The 23,792-nt window shown below is 42.4% G+C and overlaps 1 long non-coding RNA gene across 6 annotated transcripts; it reads right to left on the bottom strand.

The window, feature by feature from the left end:
- Positions 1 to 286: 286 nt before the first annotated feature.
- Positions 287 to 23,792, bottom strand: LOC125395409 (uncharacterized). 6 transcript variants are annotated; one of them, XR_015735922.1, is made up of 5 exons: positions 22,103 to 23,792; positions 17,219 to 17,280; positions 5,695 to 5,812; positions 4,608 to 4,739; positions 287 to 2,450 (listed from the first exon to the last, which is right to left on the bottom strand). It is a non-coding gene; the product is annotated as an uncharacterized LOC125395409 (long non-coding RNA). The 6 variants fall into 6 exon arrangements; XR_015735919.1 differs by lacking the exon at positions 22,103 to 23,792 and adding an exon at positions 21,963 to 22,093; XR_015735921.1 differs by lacking the exon at positions 22,103 to 23,792 and adding an exon at positions 21,295 to 21,856 and having other exon boundaries at positions 5,688 to 5,812.

The following is a 23,792-nucleotide window of genomic DNA, read 5'->3' on the forward strand; positions in this document are numbered from 1 at the left end:
CTGATCATTGAGTTTAGGTTCATCAGAGATCTGCCTCGATAAATACAGCAGGAAGTGACGTGAGAAGACATCTGATGTAAGCTGTCAGTCTCTGGCCTACACACACAGACACACACACACACACACACACACACACACACACAGACACACAGACAGACACACACACAGACACACAGACACACAGACACACACACACACACACACACACACACACACCCCATATGCATGCAAAAAGCAAAACAAATAAAAAAAAAAAAACTTAACAAAGGAGACCACCAGGCAGGGAGACAGGGCTGAAGGCAGGTCTAAGGAAGACTTTATCAAATGAAGTTTTTTTTTTTTTAAGTAAACATGCATTGTTTTGAAAAAAATGTTTAAGAATGGATACAAAATCATGATTACTCAGAATAATTCAAAACAGACATAGGAACAATGGAAAATCAAAAGGAAGTTGTGACATTATTTATCTTATGGCTTTTATTTTCCTAGAAATGAAAAAGGCAAAGGAACCAAACTTTCTAAGACTGTCAGCTTAGCCATGGGCTCTCAAGTTCTTTAAATGTGGCCTAAGAATGTCAAAATCTGACGTTTTTCAATGAGAAACATTCTACAATAAGTGTCTCAATCCCTTGTTTCCACTGCGTATCATATTTTGGAAGCTCTGCCTCCCTGGGAAGGTAATGTTTGCAAATTTAAAACACGACCCTTCAATATTACTTAGCTGACATAAACAAATTAAAATAAGGCCAGCCTAAGCCAGTTGTGTTTACCAACCTGATCCCCTCTGAAAATGAGAGGTGAAGTCAAATACCCTTTAATACTATTTATTAGTGGAGTAATAGAATACATTCTGACAAGCTGAGCAGCTTTGACAGGCAGCTGTTAAAGTCTCTACAGAGCCTGTTTAGAACGAAACAGGAGCGAGAGACAGTGCTGTAACTGGTTCTGTGAACAGCTCAGCCATCAACTATATCCTAACCAAGTACTTTTTATCCAGCTAATTTACGGAGCGAATCCCTCAGGGTCTCCAGCGTCTACACTGCAGCTCATTAGAGCCCAATAGCCAACTTTTTCTCATTGTAGCACAGAAAGCATGTGTGCTTAAAATATAATTAAATGGAAAACAAATAAGATCCTTATTCCCTGACAGTCTCAGTATTTTTAAATTGACAAAGGCACGAACTTATATGCGATTATTTAGAAAGCAGGATGAATTTCAGGCACTTATGGCAAGACATTTGCCCGACCACTCATCCTGCATGCAATTAGGACGCTAAAGACTTGGGCTACGAGTTCCTCGTGGGAATTAAACTTGCAGGTCTCTTACAAACGCATAATGTGGTAAGACTTGCTGTCCAATGAGGTGTCTTATTGAAATGTCCCAGGCCGTTTCGCTTGTCACAGCTGTCCTTTCAGCCGCTTGCACTCACAGTGTATAGCTTTCATTACGAAAATAGAAATTTGTGTCCTAAGTGCTGTTACATTACTAATGCTAAATATTTAATTCCCTGGGGTTCCAATTATGGTTGAGCGCTGGCAACACTGATTCCGCTTTCTAATAACAACTGTAAAGGCAATTGGAGCATTTTTCAATTAATTAAATACATAGTGAACGAGTAACCTCTTGTCATTTTGCCCTCCAGGACCTGAGCTAATTGCTGTAGAATAAAATGTTTTGAAAATTAACTGATATTCAGGGCTGCACACAGTTATACCATTAAGTTACAGTTTGCACAGTGAAGTTTGTCTTCTGATAGTTACACTCCATGGTCTGCAGTTGTGAGAAAGTACCTGGTATTATGGACTTATGGGCTTAGCGGGGCCTCCAATTAGGGCCAAGTTGAAAGCAGGCATGGATTTTCAGAACCCATCAGTATCAATGATAGTTTGCACTGCTCACAGAAAAGGAACGGATTTCCACAAGGCAAGTTCTCCAGACTTCACGACAAATATCAACATTCTGGAGTGTCCTCAAAAGAATCCCTAACACTAATTATATTCACACACAAAAATTCAAAACTCAAGTTTTCAATTTTGTATTTTCCCACCTGAGAAAGTTGCTAATTAAATGTCTGGGAAAGGCCACTTTCTTGAAATATTTTCTTGCAGTTTCTCGTTTTACCCTAAAACAACATCATAAATAAGCCCCAAATTGATGTCTAAGCTGAGAAGGATGAATCATAAAAGCAGACGCCACATTTAAAATAAACCTTTTTCTGAAGTACAATGAAATTCGATTAAAGAGCTGGTCTCCTTGCAGCAACCGCCGCTGACAGGTGTTCCTTAGCTCCGGCCTTTGATTGGTCATAATCTGAAATCCATGCTGGGAAGCGATGCCCCTTGCAGCTGTCTGTCTAGAGGGGATGATCCCCTAAACAGGCTTCACAGAATTCGTCTCTGCAGAAGCACTTCGGCTCGGGTAGAAGGCACTGAAAGGGAAATTAATCACTCTGGGAGAGAGGGAAGAAATAATAGAGAAAATTTAATCATTTCCATACCAATCTTTAGGGTTTAAATCTTTAATATTTCTAAGATTATAGTAACATCTTTGAGAAATGAATCTTAATTACAGGATTAGCATGGAAGTACCAGTCAGTTAATATAAATAGATCAGCCTAAATTGCTGATCTCTTTTAGACTAAAGTGGATAATGAGGACTTTTTAGAATTCTGAGGTTGAGTTGACTTCTCAAGAACTAATGCCAAGATCATTGGAAAATACACATGGCCATAGAAAAGAAAAATATAAATTCTTTGAAGATTATTGAAATATTAATCCATATGGCATGTAACATCTTAATAGACTCTTGCTTGATATATTCTGTCATTAACAATTCCTTTTGCTGTTGGGGGAATCATTAACCATTGTTAACATGATAAACCACTGAATTCATAAATGAGGACCTGTTGAGATGGGTCATTGGGTAAAGGCACTTGGTGCCATGCCTGATAACCTGGGTTCAGTCCCTGGAACCCAAACAGTGGCAGGTGAGAACTGGCTCCCATAAGTTGCTCTACATTCCTGTCATGGCATGCATACATGCATACACATGAACACAAATAAATACTATCAAGTCCTGATAAACAAATAATTATTTGCCAAAGGTGCTGATTTTTCCAAACTCTCAAAACTATATTTTTAAACAGAAAAGTAAAGAGAATTTGCACTTTCAATGTAAGTTGTTGAGTTACTGTTTGTATTGAGAAATATATCAGGAACCGGGATGCAGCTCAGTGAGTTCCTGCCTAGTATGTATGAGGCCTTAGGCCCAATGCCCAGCATTGAGGATAAGAAAAGAAGAAACAGATTGAATTTTATTCCCAAATGCTCATGTTCCCAGTTTTGAAAAACAGTAATTTTATTAACTGACTAATAGCATTTGGTTAAGGCTGAGTGTGCTGGCATATACCTATGATTCTAGTATTTGGGAGATGGAGACAGAAGGTTCTCAAATTAAAGGTCAGCCTGGACTATACAAGGAAATGCTCTCTCAAAACAACAAATAAGCAAATATATGGCCCAAAAAAATTAAACAAACACCTGGTTTTCTAAAAACACTGTGACTACAGTAACCATTACAGATAGCATATTTAGTACCAATGTTCCCAAGTTACTGGGTCTGGCTAGCCAGTTGGAATCAGTCATTAGATCCCACATGAACAGTTTTCATCACTGTCCAGCCACATCTCCCCTTGGGATCACATGCCCTTGGATCGAGTTCCCTCTCTCTCCTCCCTCCATGTGACCTAGCATACCACATGTGCAGAGGGTTTGGCAGCCCAATCTACACAGTCGTAACTAGGTCTCACTTGTTATTCAACCACTCTTGTATTTTTGAGTAGTAAACAAACCCCATGGGCCTTGAAAGCAGAGGATCCAGGTCCACCTGAAGCTGCTAACTATGGTTTGACTTGGTGCCAATCTCTTGATGTTTAGGCTCCTCTGGTCTCCCAGTTCAGAAAATGAGACAGTTTAACTCCTCAGTGTCTGAAGACTTGAGGAGACAAGTCGCCAAAGACTCTAGAGCAGGTGAAAAGGAGGAGGTGAAAAGGAGGAGGCCTAAAAGTCCTGAAGCTTCCAACCTAAGGGTTACCTTCTGGCATACCCTACAAAGCTTTCCATGATGATCATATCAGGAACAGGATGGGGCATATGCATCCATGCACAGCAGAGAGGCAAATCAGAGCCTTGCAAGAGACTTTTAAGAATTAGTCCCAAAAGAGTACAAGGTAGAAGAAGGTCTGCCTGGGATTTGTAAGTGAAGGCCGAGAGCTGAGGATGTGCTCACTGGTAAAGGGCCTGCCTAGCATGCACAAGGTACTCCATTCCATCACCAGACCCACAAAGAAAGATAATGGAGAATTGGCAAGACAAAAAAGGCATTGTTTAAATCACTGAACTTTTGATACAGCTTGTTTCAAAACTGACTTTCTTATTCTAGCGTGTGTTCAACTAGCCCCATGCCTGAGGCTTAAATCTCAGAATTCCCCTCCCCCGGCTAGAATGAGTCCTGCAGGAGGCTATGGAACTTCAAGACTTGAAAGGTGGAGCCAGTACAATTTCCCATCCTGGCCCTTGAGTGGTCAAAACAAAACAACAAAACTCACAGAACTGAATGCTGGTCTTTAATGAGTGCTTCCAAGTGACCATTTCACACCAGAATTAGTTCTAGTACCTGGTCTCCATGTTCACAAAGTCCAGGGCCCAGGAGCTCTAAGGCAGGGCCAGGAGAAATATCCCTGGAAGCAATGGAGGGCAAAGAAGCAGTTTAAGAAGTGTCAGAAAGAACTAAAACAAAAATAATACCAAGTCCTCTAAGGAGAACCAAGTGTTATAGTCCAGCTTGCACTGATGTCAGCACCAACATTTTGTGAGACCCCACCCATTATTTCAGAGGTAGATAGGCTCCCTTGGCAAGATCTCCAATACCAGCAACACCTGTTAATTCTTAAGAGTTGGCTATCCTGCAAAGCTCTCTCCGAGGGCTGCAGATCATAGCGGTTTGGGAGTACTTAGATAGTTTTATGGTTAATGCACTGCAGTATAAATAAATATAGCTTAGTGTAAGCATCTCTGCTGAAAATATGTATGCCATAAAGTGACAAATAAAATAGGTCAATAACTAAGCCCATAGTAAATAGCTCAGGTAAAACATTAGCATGAACCAGCCTTCTTCAGAACTGATGATAAATTCTTCATAGTAAAATTTCAAAATAAAAAGCTCAATGTGAATTTACATATATTCCACTTCATGTAAGAAGAGGCTTTAGGAAAACACAGTGCATTCATTTGTGTGCTCAGCTAACAGCCTGCACTGCTCTGGCTCAGTGTGCTATCACAAAGACACAGCAGGTGCCTAAAAAACTGTCCCTGATCACAGCTGTAATTTACAGGTCTTGAATGGCAGGTAAGCACAGGAGAAGCATCCAGCTGTTGTCAACTTTTTTGGGGGGATGTTTAAAGTGAAAGCAAGGGTTTGAAGTGTGTACTGTACTCTGACTTTGATGGCAGTGGGGCAAAGGCTACCTGGTAATAGTGTCTTGTTTTGGTTGCGTTTAAGAGACATCGCTGATCTGCGGATACTTGGAGTAGGTGATGGGACTGTAGGATACCTCTGTTCAACACCAAGTACATTCTGAGAACCCCCAGCTCTCCTTCCCGAGCACCCCACACAGTTCATCCTTAACCTTGTACCTTTAGGACAAATCTTCATTTCCGTGACTCTCTTCCACACTCCCGTCTTCAAGGTGGCAACACTGCTGGAGTTCACTGCTTTGTCTTGAGGCTTTAATGTGCTGTTAGATTCCTGTCACTGTAATGAGATCCCAGAGAAAGGAACTTACAAGGAGAAGGTGCTTATTTGGGCTCATGGTTTTAGAGGTTAAGTCCTGAGGAGTGGGCTGATTCACTGCCTTGGGTCACAGCAGGAGGGCGCAATGGAGGCAGACTTCTTACACTGCTAGCTAGCCAGGGAACAAAGAAGAGACCAGAGTTCCACAAAACCCTTTGAGGTCACAACACTGATGGCCTCTAGGCCCTAATCCTCTCAGGTTCTAGGACCATCTTGAGGGCCAATCTTTTAGAACGGGCCTTTGGAGAACATTTCAAATCCAAACTGCAGAAACTGTGCAGAGATTTTCATACATCACAGAACCATAAACTAGGGCAAAGAGGAATGTTAAATTACAAGTCTCTAAATGGTTTGTTTTGTTCCTACTTTTCTTCTTTTGTCACAAGTTCATTTTTTTTAAGTTGCTTTGTAGTTCTCAGTTTGGCATATAAAGAACTTAGAGTCACCCCTGAGAAGCAAACACTGACCAATTTGAAAAAAATCAATGACTTCTATTCAATCTGAGGTCCCAGAGAAAAATGCTAACCCCAAATCTGGAGATAGTCAGGTACATATAGAGAATGACTATTCATAGCCGAGATCCCTGGGAAACAGGCCCACACTAGGAAAACCCAGGCTAGCATTGGCTAGAGTCTTGCATTCAAATCTGGCCATAAGAACTGGGAGTGCACAGGCAGCTGGAGCCCCACACTGCTGAGATGTCTCTCCTTGAGCTTCGTCAAACTCCAGGGACTGGAGATAAATTTTCCTTGGGCTTCTGGCAGGGGAAGAGAAAGTAAGCACTGTGAAATATGCCAGAACATTCTATTCCTTTCTGTTCCTACTAAGATCTGCCAGTAGAAGAGAGTCTCAGCCTAGTCTAACCTGCAAAGTTCCCTCTGTCAGAGACCAGCTGACCCCAGTGTCAGGCGCATCTGAGCTCCTACAACACCCAGCTCTGGCCATCTCTGGCCCACTGAGCAGATAAGGTGCGGAGCTGAAGGCTCCCTGAAGGCTGCAGTGTGCTTCCCCTCCTCTCTGCACATCCCGAAGGCTGCAGTTCATGCTACCCTGCTCTTTGCCTCAGCCGTCAGGAGGAATTACATAGCAGAGCACAGTAAGGAGCAAAAGCACACGTTGAACAGCTAGGGCTGAGGCCAGATGAGGCAGCAAGGCAGACATTTAAAGCTAAAACTACCATGACTTGAGCGAGTCTGTCACCTCCAAAGCCCTTGTGTTGGAAACTCAGCTCTTGATGCAACAGCATTTGGAGGTGTATCTGAATGGGAAGATGCAGTGAATGGATTAATGCTGCTATAAAAAGAACTTGAAGGAGTGGGTTCCCCTTCTCCCTCTCTGCCTTGTGAGGACAGGGCATGAAAGCCTTCACCGGCCTCCAGAACTATGGAAGTAAATCCTCTTCCTTCCAATTACTCATCCTGTTGCCCTGTTATAGCAACACAGGTCAACTAAGATGCTGCACAGAAAACAACTCCAATGGAGAAAGAAGAGGGTGTGTGAGGACAGAAGAGAAATGCAAGCAGAGAGGAAATTTCAAAAGGGAACAAAATACAGAAGCCAGAGATGCCACAGAAATGAAGGTGCTTCACTGTGTGTATCAGACTGAGAAAAGCCTCTTGGAGCAAGAAGATACTGTGATATAAACTGCCAAAACTGAAGCCCATGGAAAAATGAGTAAGAAACAAATAAAAAACCAATCAATGAATCCCAACACCCAGAAGACAGAGTTAGGTGGGTCTCTATGAGTTTTAGACCAGACAGTATAACATAGTGAGACCATGTCTACAAAAAAAGGGGGGGGGAAGCTAAAAGGAATACTACAAAGACTATAGAGAAGATGTACAGACATGGAGAGATGTATAGGTAAGAAACTTGGATCTACAGATTTTAAAAAAGGAAGACTATTGGGAAGGAGGAAATGAGGATGACAAGACAGATGGCACTGTTACAACAGTGACTTGATGCCAGGTTACCAGGGCAGGAGAGATGCCTCAAGTCACAGTGAGAGCTGAAGAAGAAGTGGCTCAGGAAGGAGACAGAGGGAGGCAGTCAAAATTACACACCTATGCCCAGGCAATGGAGAGCGCCAAGGCGAGGGCAGTGTGCCGGGGCAAGCATCCTTGAGGACCACGATGGAGCCAGCACAGGAGCCAGAGACATTGTGTGGTGTGCACACAGAGGTGAGCGGGATGAGAAGTGTAGACCACACGCTGTCAGAGCTCCTTGGACTGCTAAACAAGCGATGGCACAGGAGCTCAGATGAGATCATGGAGACGGCGGGAGGAAGACACGTCCACGGCCTCCCAGAAGGCAGAAAGCTAAGGAGGTGAACATTCCCATGCAGCAGAGAATACGCAGGGCTAGAGGGGTTAAATCAGACTGGGAGGGATTGTTTATAAGTGAATGGAGTATTTTAACAAATAGAAGGTAAGCGGGAAATTAGGGTAAAACAAGTGATTGGCTGACCAGAAGGGAACCCATTTCAATAAAAATGTGCCACAGCTGTGGAGCTACAGGAATCAATATTATTACTAAATATAAAATCAGGATATAAATCTGATATTTTTATATAAATATAAAATCCTAATTTTAGTGTATTTTATAACCACTCTAAGTCATATAAATTTAAAAACAACCCAGCCATTCTGAAGACACAGACTTACAATCCCAGATAATAAAAGGCTGCGTTGAGGCAGAAGGACTGCAAGCTCCAGGACAGCCTGAGAACGCTGTGTCAAACTTTAAAAGGGAAAAAGAGGGCTGGGACTTTATCCTAGTGGCAGAGAGCTTGCCTAGCATATACTAGGGAGGAGAGGTTCAAATTCTTCTAAGGGACCTATACTACATCAAATTAATGATGTTTAGCAAAGGCTCTCAAGCATTCCCTTCTGACCTGTACTTACAAAATAGTGATATGTACACACTTATCCCAAATAAATTTTTTTTTAATTCAAGACAGGCTCCTCACCATGTAGCTCTGGCTGAACTGGAACTCACTTTGTAAAGCAAGGTCAGATCTGCATGCTTCTGCCTTCTGCTGGGATTAAAGGTGCGCACCACCATGCCCAACCCAAAGCAATTTATTAATAAGGACATTGGCTCAATATAGTCTTACCAAGTAGTCACACTCTAGCTTTCATGAGTGATTTTGGTTTTAATTTTGAATCTCTTCTCAAAGAACTTTACATTTCTTTGCTACTTTAAGTCTATAATGAAGTACAATTTGAAATATACTACAGTTTTACAGATTAGGTACTTAAGATACCAGTCAAGTACAAAACATTCCTTACCAAATAGCAAAGGGAAGAAACAGATTGAGATTCTTGCCAGCCCCAGTTTTAGGAGGAATAGCTGCTATCTGATTTGCTCTCAGACCCATGCTCTTCTTCTTCACTGTGGTCTGGGGAGGGAGCTCAGGGCCTCAAAGAGGCTAGGCGAATGCCTACTATATTGTGTAGTGGTATTTCATGTGTATTTTAATAAATAAAGCTTACCTAAAGATCTGAGAGTAAAACAGCCCCACTGGCCAGCCTTGCAGACCAGGTAGTGGTAACACACACCTTTAATCCCAATGGTGCACATCTCTAATCCCAGCCCTAGAGAGGATTATAAAATGGGAGGAGACAGCTCTCAGTCGCAATCTAATTCTGAGATTCCTGGAGGCAGGATCACCATTTTGGACTGAGGTGGAGGTAAGAGCCAGTAACTGGCTGCTTTGCTTTTCAGATCTTCAGGTTGACCTCAAAGTCAGTCCCTGAGCTTTTATTAACTGCTTCAGCATTGTTCCACCTCAGGCTCATAAACCCAAATCTATAATTTATTTAAAGAAGGACACCTCATTTCTGGTGAGTCCAGAAAAACACCAGGAGCTGTTAAATAGACTGCAGTCTGGGCAGACGCTTTGATGCTTCAAGAAATTCTAGCTAGACCTGATCTCACTCTGGTAACCTGCATCCTTACTCTAGTTTGTGTCCCTCTTTGCAATGGCTGTCCTGCCTCTCCATGTCATGTGCATCTCCTTCAGAACACAAGCCTGACTGGCTCTTGGTCTCTTTATATCCAACACTGCTTCACTGCATCCGTCATTACCAGTGTCTGTGTGCTCTGAATTCTGAGTTCCAATAATGCAGCACTGTGTGGGTTCCTCATTTCTTCTGACTTTTCCTCATCTACACACTGCAGTCTAGAAGCATGAGCCAGGGACGGGACACTGTGATGTCTTTTCTATTGTTAGAGTCCCAGAGACTCAAAGTACTATGACACAGGATAGACAACTCCAACACATTTTTCCCAAACCAATGACTGCACTAGCTTTAAAAGGTTTGTGTGGGAATCTCACCTTTTAGCTTCTCATTTACTAGAGTAAGGAACATTTAATTATCTTATTCTTTTCCCATAATGGTGGCTTTGACCACATTAGCCCAAGATAAAGCCACTGAAAGACAGGGGTAGTCTAAATCTGGTTCCTCACTTATTAAAGTTAGAGGTTTATAATCTGGACTATAGGAGGGGGTCACTAGGTTCAATTAATTACATCCAATGTTTCTTAGAAAGAAAAAGATTGGGCTGAGCGTGGTGATGCATGCCTTAAATCCCAGCACTCTGGAGGGGAAGGCAGGCAGAGTTCTAGGCCAGTCTGGTCTCGAGTGAGTTTAAGAACCAGGACAGCCAGGTGTCATATTATTATATTTTATGTAAGGAATGACATTTTAAAAAAGAAAATCAGAACAACAATCACTCCTTAAAACTCCTTTCCATGGGTCTTCCCAAAATATCACATATGGCTTTGCAAGACATTATCATGTCTTAGTAAGTAAAATTTAACTCAGTTAAATTTAAATAATTCCCAGAAGGGCTAGTGGGAATGACAGCTTTTTTTCCCATTAAGAACTGTGTAAAGTAGCTACATTATTTAGGGACCATATACCCAAAAAGGACTACTTCTTGCTTTTTAGTTCTTTCTTTCTCTAATTAAGTGCACAAGATAAATTAAAAGAACTTTATGTATCACCACCAATCTGACAACATGTGGGTAATTCTGCAGGTGAGATGGAGTGGCCAAATGGGCGTCTAAAGATCTAGAAGGCACAATGCAGTTTTGATGTCCAGTCTGTTAAATCTGGAAAATTGCCCCATATTTTCCTGAGTAAACAGTGAACTTCACAGCAACAATGTTTACACCTTTCCACCCACAGGAAAATTTACCAAGAAGAGAGATGGTCTAAAAACTAACCATCTGATCATGAATGAACAAAAGCCAGATTCTGAAACAATGTGTGCTTCTATATAACTACAAATAATTTAAGCTATATGTTTTAAAATCATTAACTAATGTAGTTGATATAAAAATTCCACAAAAATGTAGGTACCCTCCTTCCTTCTTCCCTCTCCAAATATCAATTACAGTCTGAAAAATAATCACCTACAGATATAGGTATACTCCACAATTCCACTAGTGGCTATGCATCCCAGGAAAATAAACTTATATTCACACACACACACACACTGCCACATGACTATGTATGGCACCCTTACCTGTTGTAGTCAAAGCCCAGAAAGAACTATGACACCCTGACCATGAGAGGTTAAACTGAGGCACTCCTATGTGTTATGAAGCTTCATAACACAGGCCGATCTCAAAGACTGCCTGCTGTTCTTAGACAACGTTCATAGGAATGGAGGGCCGACTAATGCTGCAGCTGACAGGTGGGGAGGGTGAGTGGGCATGGCCACAAAGGAGAAAGATGAGGTCTTCATGGTAATGGAAATGTTCCTCTCTTGATTATTCAACATCAATATTCAGCTTGTGACATTAAATATACTGCAAAATACTACTGAGAAAAACTGGGAAAAGGGTTCAAGGACATGTCTATTATTTTATACAACTGCCTTTGACTCTTTAATTATTTCAAAATATAAAGTTTAATTAATGGCAAATGGCAAAATTAAGAAGGGGAGCTAGGCATGAGACAGAGACAGAGGTAGGTAGATGTCTGTATGTTTGAGGCCAGCCTGTTCTACATAGAGAGTTCCAGAACAGCCATGGCTATATAGAAACACTGTTTTTTTTAAAAAAAACAGTAACAGCAACACACACACACACACACACACACACACACACACACACACACACCCCGAAACAAAAACAAGAAGGAAACATTCTAGTTACTGAATTTGTTTTGCCATGCCGAGCTCTAAGCTTCAGAAATCACCCCAGGGCTTGGAGTCTTTGTAATAGTTATGGAGGTGGGTGAAGTACAAACTGGGCCACTCATACAAAACCCATAGCAATTTCTGTACCTGTTGGCATCTTTGAATCTCCTGGTTCCTTGCCTGGGGGTGATCTCTAGGTAGACACACACACACACACCTTCCAGGTTCCTGCCACTAGGGCTGTAGGCATTCTCTGTAGACGAACCAATCCTTCCCTTTTCTACTGGTGCTACAAAGGCTACTACACGGATTCCCTGACAGCTAAGAAGTGGGTCGCCACTCCCCGAAGGCTGAAGGGATGACAGTCTTCTCTACACAAATTGGATGTTCCCACACACGATGAAGGCTATGCCAGGTGAAGCAATTTTCTTCCAGAGTCTGAACTGCAATGATATATTTGTTCAGGAGGAAATGTTCCATTAGGGGTGGGGGGGAGCAGTATAGAGAATTAAAAAGTATATGTGGATGCCTGTCATCTTTTTTGTCCCACGAGTATAACAGAGGCAGGTTAGAAAGTGATTTTGAGTCTACCCCATGATATCTGATTGCTAGAAGAATCACAACAGCAAAAGAACTTTTAAAACTTTTCAACCAACATTCATTCAGTCAAATAAAGGCATGTTTAAAAATTAACAAAATTTATTTGATTTTTTTCCTATTCTTTGATTAAAGCAGCAAATAGTCAACAATCTTCTGTAATATTAAGCATTTCCAATAAAACTAGTGCTACAGAAGCGCTTCAGTCCCACAGCAGCTGAGGGTTGGGGCTGGGAGAACATTATAACCTAAGAACACCTACCCCCACGCACACCAGCATCACAGAGCGCCCGTGTGCTCCATGTTCTTTGCATCCTGATGGAAACAGACCTCAGGAAACCCAAGGACATGGACTGAATAAAAATAATAACTATTTGTCATGATCACTGTCAGTCCTTAATACCTTGTACACCACTGATTATAACTTAACTTGGCCATGCTGCTTCGTGTTTGGGAGAAGAAAAACCACTAATCAACTGTGGACACTAATTGAAAATGCTACTTTGTGGAGGCATTATAATAACTTAGTAATGGGGTGAAGTGTTCCCTCTATCTGCTACTTTAAAATGCTCTCCATTACAAAATGTCAGCCAGGGTGCATGCAGTCTTTGCAAACACCCAAGGCTACAGTCTGAATAAGTGACTGAGCCTCCCCTGAAAGGGGAGGCACAATTCTGAAAGTGGTGGAGGTCATATGGAAAATAGAATTATATGCTAATTTGTTTCTATATTAAGTTATAATAGAAGGTCAGGTGAAACACAGGAAAGTGAGTTCTGGAGAAAAATTAAGTAGATTGGTATAAACAATGTCAAAGTAAACTGTCTTAATACAAACAAAAAAGATTTTGAAAGCAGGGGTCTTTCTTCCTTTATTATATCTACTAGACCTAAATAATCACATGTGTAATTTTAAAACAAAAATGTTTTCTACAACTAGTTTTTCCCTAAAGAACTGGGACAGAATAATTCTGTTTTTAGCAGAAAAAATAGAGAAAGGTCTAATATTCAAGGGAATAATTTTCTCCAAAAAACAAAATAAAACAAATTTCACTTTAACTATTTAAATTAAGTTTACAAAGATAATTCTCCATGCACTGTCAAATGAAGAGATACATACTAATTGATGGGGTCCTAGGTTACTATTACAATGCTTTATTTTACCCCAAATAAACTAAACAATAGAGGTGTTTTTGCTTAACATAGAGTCAGAGGAAAAGATATCTTATTTAAAAATCTATTGAGGAAAAACTACTTTTTCCCTTAAAAGATGTAATTCTATGGCTATTACACTAAGTTAAGATCTACAAATGCAATATACATGACTGAAGACTTTAGGTTACTGGTTCCAATGGCATGCCCCTCAGATTTATTTCACAAGTTCCCTTAGAGGAAGAGAAAAGAAACTTGGGGGGCAGTGATGATGTCGAGATGAACCCTTAGGGACAGGAAGTCACAGTTATAGCTTTTCACAATGCCACTCCTTAGGCAGTTCTTGGGGACAATGTGAGACAACATTGCTGTGTTCTCAGGTTCGCTTTCTCACTTAGGTATTAGCTGCATTGTCAATTTCTTCTCCACATTTCCAAGGCCAGTTCATAACAGAACGAGTCCAGCTGGCTGAACTTCCCTTAAATCAACTTGTTTTTAATTTCTAAAATATTGATCCTATTACTAAGTTACTATAAAATGAACAGGGTTCCCACAGAACACCACTGTGCTATCATCTTTGAATGTGTCTTTTCCTGGTAAACACCACCAGCTCAATTCACCACACTTTCTCCTACCATGTGAGCCATATGGATATGAATCAGACCTAAAATCCTTACACATTCTGATGTATAAATACATAGCACTTATTTCCTGTTCAAAGGATTTCATGTATTGACATCTTAGTTCATAGGACATAGAGGATCACAGGAAAGAAGGTAACAAAATCTGACAAAAATGAAGGTCTGCACTACTGTCTAAAAACCAGCACTCGGGATTAATCTTCCCAGTGTCAAGACAGAGGGTGGCTGCCATGGAACACTGCACGTTAAATACTACGACAACCCGTGTGGAACATCCTAACACAACCCATGTCACCTATAGACGGTCATGTGTACACCTTCAGTTTAACGTGGAAACTGCCAAAATATTAAGTCAGTTAAAAACAACATCAAACAAATTGGTAGCTAGTCTACAACTAAAATGAAACAAGAAGAACCCTTAAAACCAAGGCACCAACATCAAGACTCCAGTTATCACAACCATCATCCTGGTAGGCTGCTGCTGAAAACTGCATTTCCATAGCTAGCTGGGAGGAATGAAAAGCTTCTTACAATCAGCTAAAAAGAAAGTCTTTACCATGCCCCTTGAAAAAGCTCATTTTCACATTACTCAGGCTTCATTATGCTAAATCAATATTCGTTTAGTCACTGGGGTTATTGACATATTTTAAAATAAAAGTATACCCTTCAGCTACTGCACTCATTACAGGTAATTTGTCTTGTCAGAGAGCAGGGAATATTATCTTAGTCTTTCAGGGGCTGACAGCCCATGGAAATACCTCCCCATGGTTACAACTGTAAATAATTTTAAGGTAAAATATTGAAAAATCAATGACTGCTTCCTGCAATCTGTCACAAACAAATCAATCATAATCTGTACTGCCATCGAGTATGATTTGAAGGAGATGGGAGCAGATGTAATTCCTGGCTGGAGTCTCTCATTTCAAAATCACTTCACATAATGGTGTCATCATTTAAACACTTAACAGTCAGTGCAACGGCCGCTGTAACATCAAGTCGGACCAAACCACAAGGAGGAGGAGGAGAAAATGCCATCGCTATTATGTTAACAAACATTTAATTTAAATGGTTGGTACATTAGTAAATTTCCTCTGTGAACAATTTTACCTGCCCCTTTCACAGCTCGAGATTAATCAAGGCTGCTTTCCCTCATCCTGACGGGTGGCAAGTTAGCCCGGGACTCCAACTGTAATCTCTAAAATACTTGTGATTTTTATTTTAAAAAAATTATAGGGGACAAAATCTTGAATTAACAAAGATACATTGGTTCCAGAATATTCTATGATTCTATCCCTATAACAATGACAAAAGACAGTGTCATACATATCAAGATCATACTTTCATGATCTAAAAAATTGGCAGAAAGGTATCGGATGCCCAAATGTTGAATTTTACATTTTCCTTCTATTAATAAAAACATTTCAACTTTGTAATGTTCTAAATGACCAGCAAGACCGAGTCAGTTTAAACACGCTGTATTCTACACACAAGCTGCACCATCAACTGCTGTATTAAAAGCAAGAGCAATAGCCCACACATGCCAGGTGCAAAGTTGGTCATGGTCACAATACTGAAGAGTTGTGCCAATGTAAACTGCTTTCCAAATAAGTGCTCTGCTATCGGCACTGTCTGACTACATTGTAATGGTTCCCCAGCTGCTGACACCCTGCGAGAAGACATGGGGAAAGGAATTTGAAACTAATATTCCTCCCACTGCTCCAGGGATTCCCCCCAAACATCACTTCACTTCCAGATTACCCGGAGTCTTTTCTGAAGGTTTGCGATTGTAAATGTGCTCCAGTACCTTTAATGGAAGAAATCAATTTGAGCCACCACATTTCTTACCATTTTCCTAATTATATAATTTGACAGCATGAAGCCCTTTACTGTTTCATTAATGTCCCTTACTAGATACAGGTCAGGGGCTAGAAATTTGTGATGCCAGGGAAAAGGTTGCCTTTCTTAAAAAGAAAGACAAACAGCTAGAAATGCTATTAAATGACTGAGGTCTGTGTCAACATTCCCAGATAAAGTAACTGCTCTTTGGAAAGGACCGATTTATAACTGAACCTTCGTGGTCAACATGGCAACACAGGGCCAGAGGACAGATCCTCTCCTGAAGATAGAGTTGGAGCCCAATGCTGTTTTTCAGGAATCTTAGATTTCAATGCCAGCGGTAGGTTTGAAGACAAAAATGCACGTGAGTAAATTATCAGAGATGCATTCAGAATGTAGTAGAGCCTTCTATTCTGTGTGAGCCCCTGCAACAGCTGCAGAGCACACAGTAGCCAACCTAGTGTGGTGGGAAGGGAAAGCCTAGCCAGGGTTTCTGGAAGCCAACAGAGCTCGGGCTGGAAACAGGCAAAGAAACCATGGCCCGCTATCACCAGCCAGCCTCTTGCTGGGGTCTCTACATCCCCCTGTAATGGGCTGGGGCGGCTGGCGGTCAACCACCATGGAGAATACACCCCTAGGTAAATGCAACAAAGGAACAGGAGGTAAATGAGGACAGTTGGACAACAGGCTGAGTGCATGTCAATCCCAAACTGAAATGTCATCTGCTAGAGCTGTGCAGGACGCCATCACAGATCTAATTCGCAGAAAGAAGCTATTTTAAGGGTGCTGAGTAGGCCGAAAAGCTATTTCTCAGCTCTCTAAACACAGCCTGTGGCCCTGGGAGAAGCAGGCTCAGAAAGTTAGCAGAGAAAAACAGGACGGTTTCCATCGCTCAAAATTAAAGAAACCGCGGTCTATTGGACAGAGTTCTCATGTAGGCTAAAGGTTCAGGATTGCAGAGAAAAGTGTTCTTGATGATAGATAGTATTACCTTCCTGTCTTCTGAATCACCTCCTTCCACGGGCAGCCAGAAGTCCAGTATGAACTGCGGTTCTTAAAGAGAAAACGGCCACAGTTAGCTTCCTCTCTCACCACTCCCTTCCTTCATGAAATCACAATTTAATTAGTGATACCTCAATTGATTTTATTCGTGGATGATGCATTTCTTAAAAAGCACATTCTTTAGCTATTTCCACTAGAGAACATTTAGTACAACCTTCTCAATTAATCAGTCATAACCCATTACTCCAAAAAGGATGCTTCTTGATATTTTCAAGAGTGTGCTCCAGTACAAATATTTCATGTAAGATTAAGAGATCTAATGCATTTGAATACCTTTAATGAAACTTGGATCGTAATAGTAAATCTAGCCCACAACAGATATGAAACTTGATAAGCCTGAATGCTTAAATATTTCTCATATATACCATATTTGTGCTTAGGAGAAAAGAACTAAACCTCAATCCTCTTATGTTTAAATCAACAACTCTATCATGGTTTAAGAACAGAACAGACCCCTAAGCTTAAAGGTAAATAGCGAGGAATCCTATTTGTGCCTGCCTAACATTTTCTGTACATTTGTGCTGTGCTTCTAGCTTGCTGTAATGCTTTAGCCCCCAGTTTCTGGAGATTCCGATCAGTATAGGGAACACAAGTCTATTTACAAACACTTATTTACGAACGATAAAACAGAATTTCCTGTTATAGCAAGACTACACTAATGCCTAATAATTCATAGAGAAGCATTTGTTCTAGCAAAGGCTAGACTGACTAGACTGCCTTCAATAAAATTATCTTATTGGGGTGGAGAGTTCAGCCACAAACTTTATTGATAATAAATGTTGTAATTCATTAAGTCCAATTCCTTGCTCTATCCTTAGATAGCACAAATCGTCTGCAAATTGTTTCTCAAAGCCTTTCTTCCCCACCTATACCAGAGCCCTATTTTTAATAACAATGACAAGTTTTGCATACTTGTATACTCTCTGTAATTTAGAGCTTGATGCCAATGGCCGAAGATGATGCTAAATTTATTCTTAAAAGAATCAGATTAAAATAATAATTCCAAAATGTGATTTGTTTTAGTTTTATTATTTCCTTTTAATAGCAATTTGATTTTTATTAAACATTACAACCTTGGTCTTGATTTTACTATCCAATGCTATAATTCAAATAAATTATTTAATGCAATTCCAAGAAAAAATGATAAATTATTCAGACATCCCACAAATCAACAATTTTTAAATTTACCAAATTCCTGTTAGTGCACTAATAGAATTTGAATAATCAAAGGTCTCAGGTGACATTCCCCCACTATCCACACTTAGCACCAATTACTAATATGCATTCTTTGCTGAAGCCACCTTGGTGTTATCTGGGAGCTTCACATTCAGGCAACACCCAATGCATGCAGATAAGCCTTGGTGTGTTCAAGAACACATTTTAGTCAATATGTAAAATAACCCTATATTTTGGAAATGAACTTATCTGAAACATCCAAATATATTATAAAACATTGTACTTATCACCTGATCAGAAAGTAGAAAGGATTCTGTGTTAGAGAACACAGAACACTAGCAATACTTTGGGAATATTAGATATGAACGTCTAATCCAATTTTCTCCCAGGTATCACTCCATATTATGGTAAATAAGCAAATAAGAGCTGTATCAAGGTGTGGAATATCATTAGCCTGAGAAAAGGCAGGAGAAATGGATTACACAAATGACAGCTGCGGGAGGAAATTATATTCCCCTTTCCTGAACAAATGTTAGATGCATCCTCACTAATAAAGACTTACACTCAAACTATGTTACAATATACTGGGTTTCAATTTTGAAGCGTCTAAGTTGATTTGCAAGCTAAATTGCTGCTGAGGTATACTAGAGCTATGAAAACACAGCCAATTTATACAGAAATAAGTCATCAGTATTGCACTTCAGAGGAGAGCTGTGAAAGCAAACTAGTCATTACAGAACAAGGGGGAAAAATCACCCCTAGGTTTTACGTTCATGGAGAAGTGTCAGCTGCTGTTCTGTTAAGAAAAGCTATTCTCTACCAAAATGATGTTAAAAACAGAAGCTAATGCAATACAGAAACTGAAGAGAAATATATGAAGACAGACATGCCTCCACTCAAAGCAGGTGGTGCTATTTCAGAATTAAAATGTTGTTCCAACTACGGCACTGTGCTCATAATCTATTTTAAACAACCCATTCAATTCACAAACGATTACACGATCTCATTCATTTCCAGCTCATCAACTAAAGAACATTTCAATTTTTCCTAAGATTTCTAGAACATACAAACATTCATAATTGTATTATTAATTAAAATGGATAATTCATTTGCATTAATATTCCATCTTTTAACACAATATATCTAATTTAAAAATAACACATGCATAACAGCATAAAAAATAGGGACTGTAGCTGCCAGAGAAAACATTCTGATGGAAGGGTCTGGGGGATAAATAAAGCAATTATCTCAAAATTAACACTCTTGTTTCAGTTTCAGCAAACAAATCTAAGTAAGTCTTCCTTTGATTTTAGTTCTCCGTGTAATTCTAACCAGCTAATTATCCTTGAAGTCAAGAATGAGCCATGACTCTACACCTGGCCTTTCCCATCATATGCCCATGATCCCCTCCACTTTCATTTCCTCTTTCGACTCTGAGATTTAATATTGAAGGAAAGCACGGACACATCTTACACAAATGCTGATTGACAGCCAGCTTCCAGGAAATGTTGAGCTACAAAGAGGAGGGAAATTTTAATGTAGCACTTATGTTAAAGGGTATGAGGTGCAGGGTAATCCAAGGGCAAGTGGCCACCAGCATCCCCCTTGTCATTGTTTGCACACTGAGAGATTCCTAGTTAAAGGAGATGATACTATTTTAACGATTACCCGGGTTATAAATTGGGCTTTAAACTAATACTGTATCATCATTTGCTTACTAGTTTAAATATATTATATAGTATTTTGGAAGGAGTAAAAGTTTCCCTCTATTTCTATAAATGAGAACGAGCTATTCCACAAACATGGTAGCTATGCACTTGATGATAAGAAAAGGGAATTGTTTCAGCCCATCAAGGCACTCCCCAAACCTTAAAAGGCATACATTTCTCATCTATTTACCTTTTCATTATATCCCTTTTTTGCACACTAAACATGTCTTCCTCACTAATGAATGTCTGCCGAACAATACAGCCCTCTATTTTATACTTTGCTTTCAAAATTAGAAGTTATTATTCCACAAAGACAGAGTACAAAGAGAGCCGACACAAGGCATTGCCAAAAAGCCACAAGTAGTATTAGAACATGCCAGAACACTTAACATTAAACTACCATTCCTCTCTAAAACTTCTGTTGCCAAACTGCTCACACAATCTGGAAGCTCAAAGACAGGTTTCAAGTGTAATTAAATTCTCCAAAAGCAAAACTGTACAAAATTATGCCCTCTTCTTCTGGCTCCATTTACAGACAACATTTTCTCTGGATCTTAATTAAGATAACGATGCGCACCTGTGTCAACATTCTCCAGCAAGACAGCCTTATCAATCATAATCCTTTAAGTACACTCGAAAACAGCAAAGCGAAATGACAGAAGCAATCTGTTGCCTTTCCCGACGCTGGTGTTGTGTCTCTGCCACAAGAAAGATGAGATCTTTAAAATCCAGCAGATCTACTCTGGCAAGTCTTTAAAGTTCTAACTGTAAACAGCTATTACACCAAATAAACAGGCGTCACCTCCTTTGCACTTGACAGAGACAATGACAACTCTCCTGGTCCAAAACTTGAAGAGCAAGCTCCGCGCCACATCTTGGCAGTACAATCCGAGGTCTTATTTTAAAGCTCTCTGTTTTCAGAGCTAGGCATAACTGGATCCGTGCAGACATGACAAACCAATAAACCCTTGGCAAGTTTTAAAGTGAAGCTTAACAAGGCTACATTAAAAACAATCAGAGTAACCGACCCCTAGTACAACATGTTCAGAAACATACGAACGCAGCAGTAAGGAAAATAAAAAGTCCTGGCGACTTGGGCATGAGGAAAGATGGGTCCTACCTCTGCTGGTGGAAAAGGAAGGAGCTTCAGCAACAAGCGAGCCGGAACTACAGCTAACAAGTGAGCAAGTCCTCAAATGGAAAAGCTGATGAAAGGAAAGGAAGACGTGTGTGTGTGTGTGTGTGTGTGTGTGTGTGTGTGTGTGCGCGCGCGCGCTGTGTGTGTGTGGGGGGGTTCATTCTCCCCCAGTATCAAGATAAAAAGTTAAAACATTGTGTTTACCAAGCGAGAATATAAATGCTTTCTTATAAACAGGGAGCAAGGCCACCAGATGCTATCTGAATTCCGTCTGCCTGCTAATGGTCAGCGTTAGTCTTCCCTCACTTATTAACACAATTCTGTCTCTGACGCAGGCGGCTGAGGGCAGCAGAGCAGCAGAGCCATCAATGTGCAAATAAAGCAGAAAATAGAGACATCTTTAAGAAATGAGCCTTAAATTTGATGTAGAACGGAGGTGACAACCACGGAAACAGAACCATAAATTCTAAATGTTTCAGTATCGCGCAGGATTCTTTCTAGTCCTTCACACCAAAAAGAAGACAGTAGTAGAAAAAAATAGGGTGGGAGCAAGATGGGGAGGGGGAAGAGAAACAGCCAAGTCGCTCAAGTGGCAGGATTATGTAATGAGAATGTCTGCGTGACAGACTCAGGCTCTCGGTGGCACAAACCTCCTTGGCTCGCTTTCAGCAGTCATCGTCCTGGACGAGAGCCGAGACACTGATTCAGGGGGACACGCGTGGGCCCGGGGGGACACGCCCACGCGGGCCTGCCCGCACGCGGCCTGAAACACCCGCCTGGCAGAACTCACGCTCTGGCGGCCCACGCGTCGGGCCCGGCCGCGTCCACGCCATCGGCTTGGTGCACGTCTCTGCGCGGGCCGCGGACGCTCCCTCGTGGCAGGCCGCGCCGACCGTTAGCCGGGCTGAGCGGGCGGAGCCGGTGGGCGGTGCGGTCGCGGGAGGCGGGGACCCTCGCGTCCGGGCGGGGACGCTCCCTGCAGACAGCCGAGCCTACCCGGAACCCGGAACGGTCAGCCCGAGAGGCAGCCTCAGGCAGTCGCGCGCTCCCCGGGGCTCCGGTCCCGCGCGCCGCTCCGGCCGGTTCACAGCCGCCCGCCTCAGCCGCGGACCGCTTCTGGTCTCCATGACAATACACGGACGAAGCCACGCCCCTCCACGCCCCCTCGGTGCTGGGACTCTGAAGGAAGAGGCTGCGTCATCCAGAGGTGGAGCTAATGGAGAAGAGGGACCAATCAGAGGCGAAGACTGTGTATGGGCGGGGCAGGATGGGCCGAGAGGTTCTCGGAGAATGTAGTCCGCAGGGGTCCAACCTCTTGGGGGCGGAACCTGTAGCCGGAGTGCCGGGCAAGGGGCAGCCTGCGCGCGTGCGTGAAGGCGCGCAGTGGAGCGGGTCCCCGTGTGGTCAGGGTGGGGTTAGTGTGTGCTGCGGCCACAGCTCAGCAAACAGTGTCCCGCGGGTCAAAAATCATTGCGCGAAACTTTGTGTATAGTTATGCTCCAGTCTGTGCGTTGCCGGGTTGTGAAAGACCACACAAAATGCTTGGGTTGTGCGCTCTGCCTGCCGCGGTCCTGGTTCACCAGCGCCCCTGTCTGTCCCTGAGCTCCAGAGCGTCTGTAATTTGCGGCGGCGGGAGGTGGAGACCAGGGGTGAGGGTCTGTTTTTGCCTTCTCCCTGTGTTGCCGTGCGGGGGTGAGATCTGCCCGTGACTCCTGCGGTGTGTGTTTGCCTGGCCAGCGCCTCGCTGAACAAACAGCGGTGGGGTCGGACACTTCTGCCCAGTGTTTGCAATGGAACTGGGGGGGAGGGGGTGCGAGCGAGGAGGAAGGCGACTTAGTGGAACAAAAGGGAAGATATCCCACACCCTCCATCACCGCAGACCTGGCGGAGCGAGCAGCCCGCAGCTAGCCATGCAAAGCAGGAAGCGCTGCATGAGATGGCAGTGGGGCCGGGGGTGACTCGGGGATCTACTCGCGTGTAACTGCTTTTCCGTCCAGCACTTCTTGCCCACTACCTCCTTTGGTCCAGAGAAAAGTCACACCCCCATCCGGAGGTTCCCCCCCCCCCCCCGAGTGTCCACTCTCGCCTTCTCTAGCCGACTGGCAAGGGTTGGTGGAAGGAAGGCCCAGTCGGGGTCCTTCAGCCTAGGCCTGGCTCTCGCCCACCTGCTGCTGCGGCTGGCACAGAGAGGCAGTCATTCCGGCCTCCCTGTGCCCTAGGCGCGGGCATCCATTGGCTCTCCCTGGGACCTAAATTCCAGGTCTCCAGCTCAACCTAGAGACCTCCGGCAGAAGGGAGAAGCCGCTGTGGAGAGAGCGACGAACCCAGTTTTCCGGAGATCAAGACGTCCGCCAACTTCGCTATTTGCCCTGGCGAGGAGGACGCGGAGCGTTCACCCAAGCGCAGCCTGCTGCCTCTTTCCCTTTGTGTTCCGAAGCGGCCCGACACACGACCAGGGCCAGTCGTGCGTCGAGATTGCC

The sequence above is a fragment of the Myodes glareolus genome, chromosome 22, assembly GCF_982192425.1.
Source record: "Myodes glareolus chromosome 22, mMyoGla1.1, whole genome shotgun sequence".
NCBI classification, from domain to species: Eukaryota; Metazoa; Chordata; class Mammalia; order Rodentia; family Cricetidae; genus Myodes; species Myodes glareolus.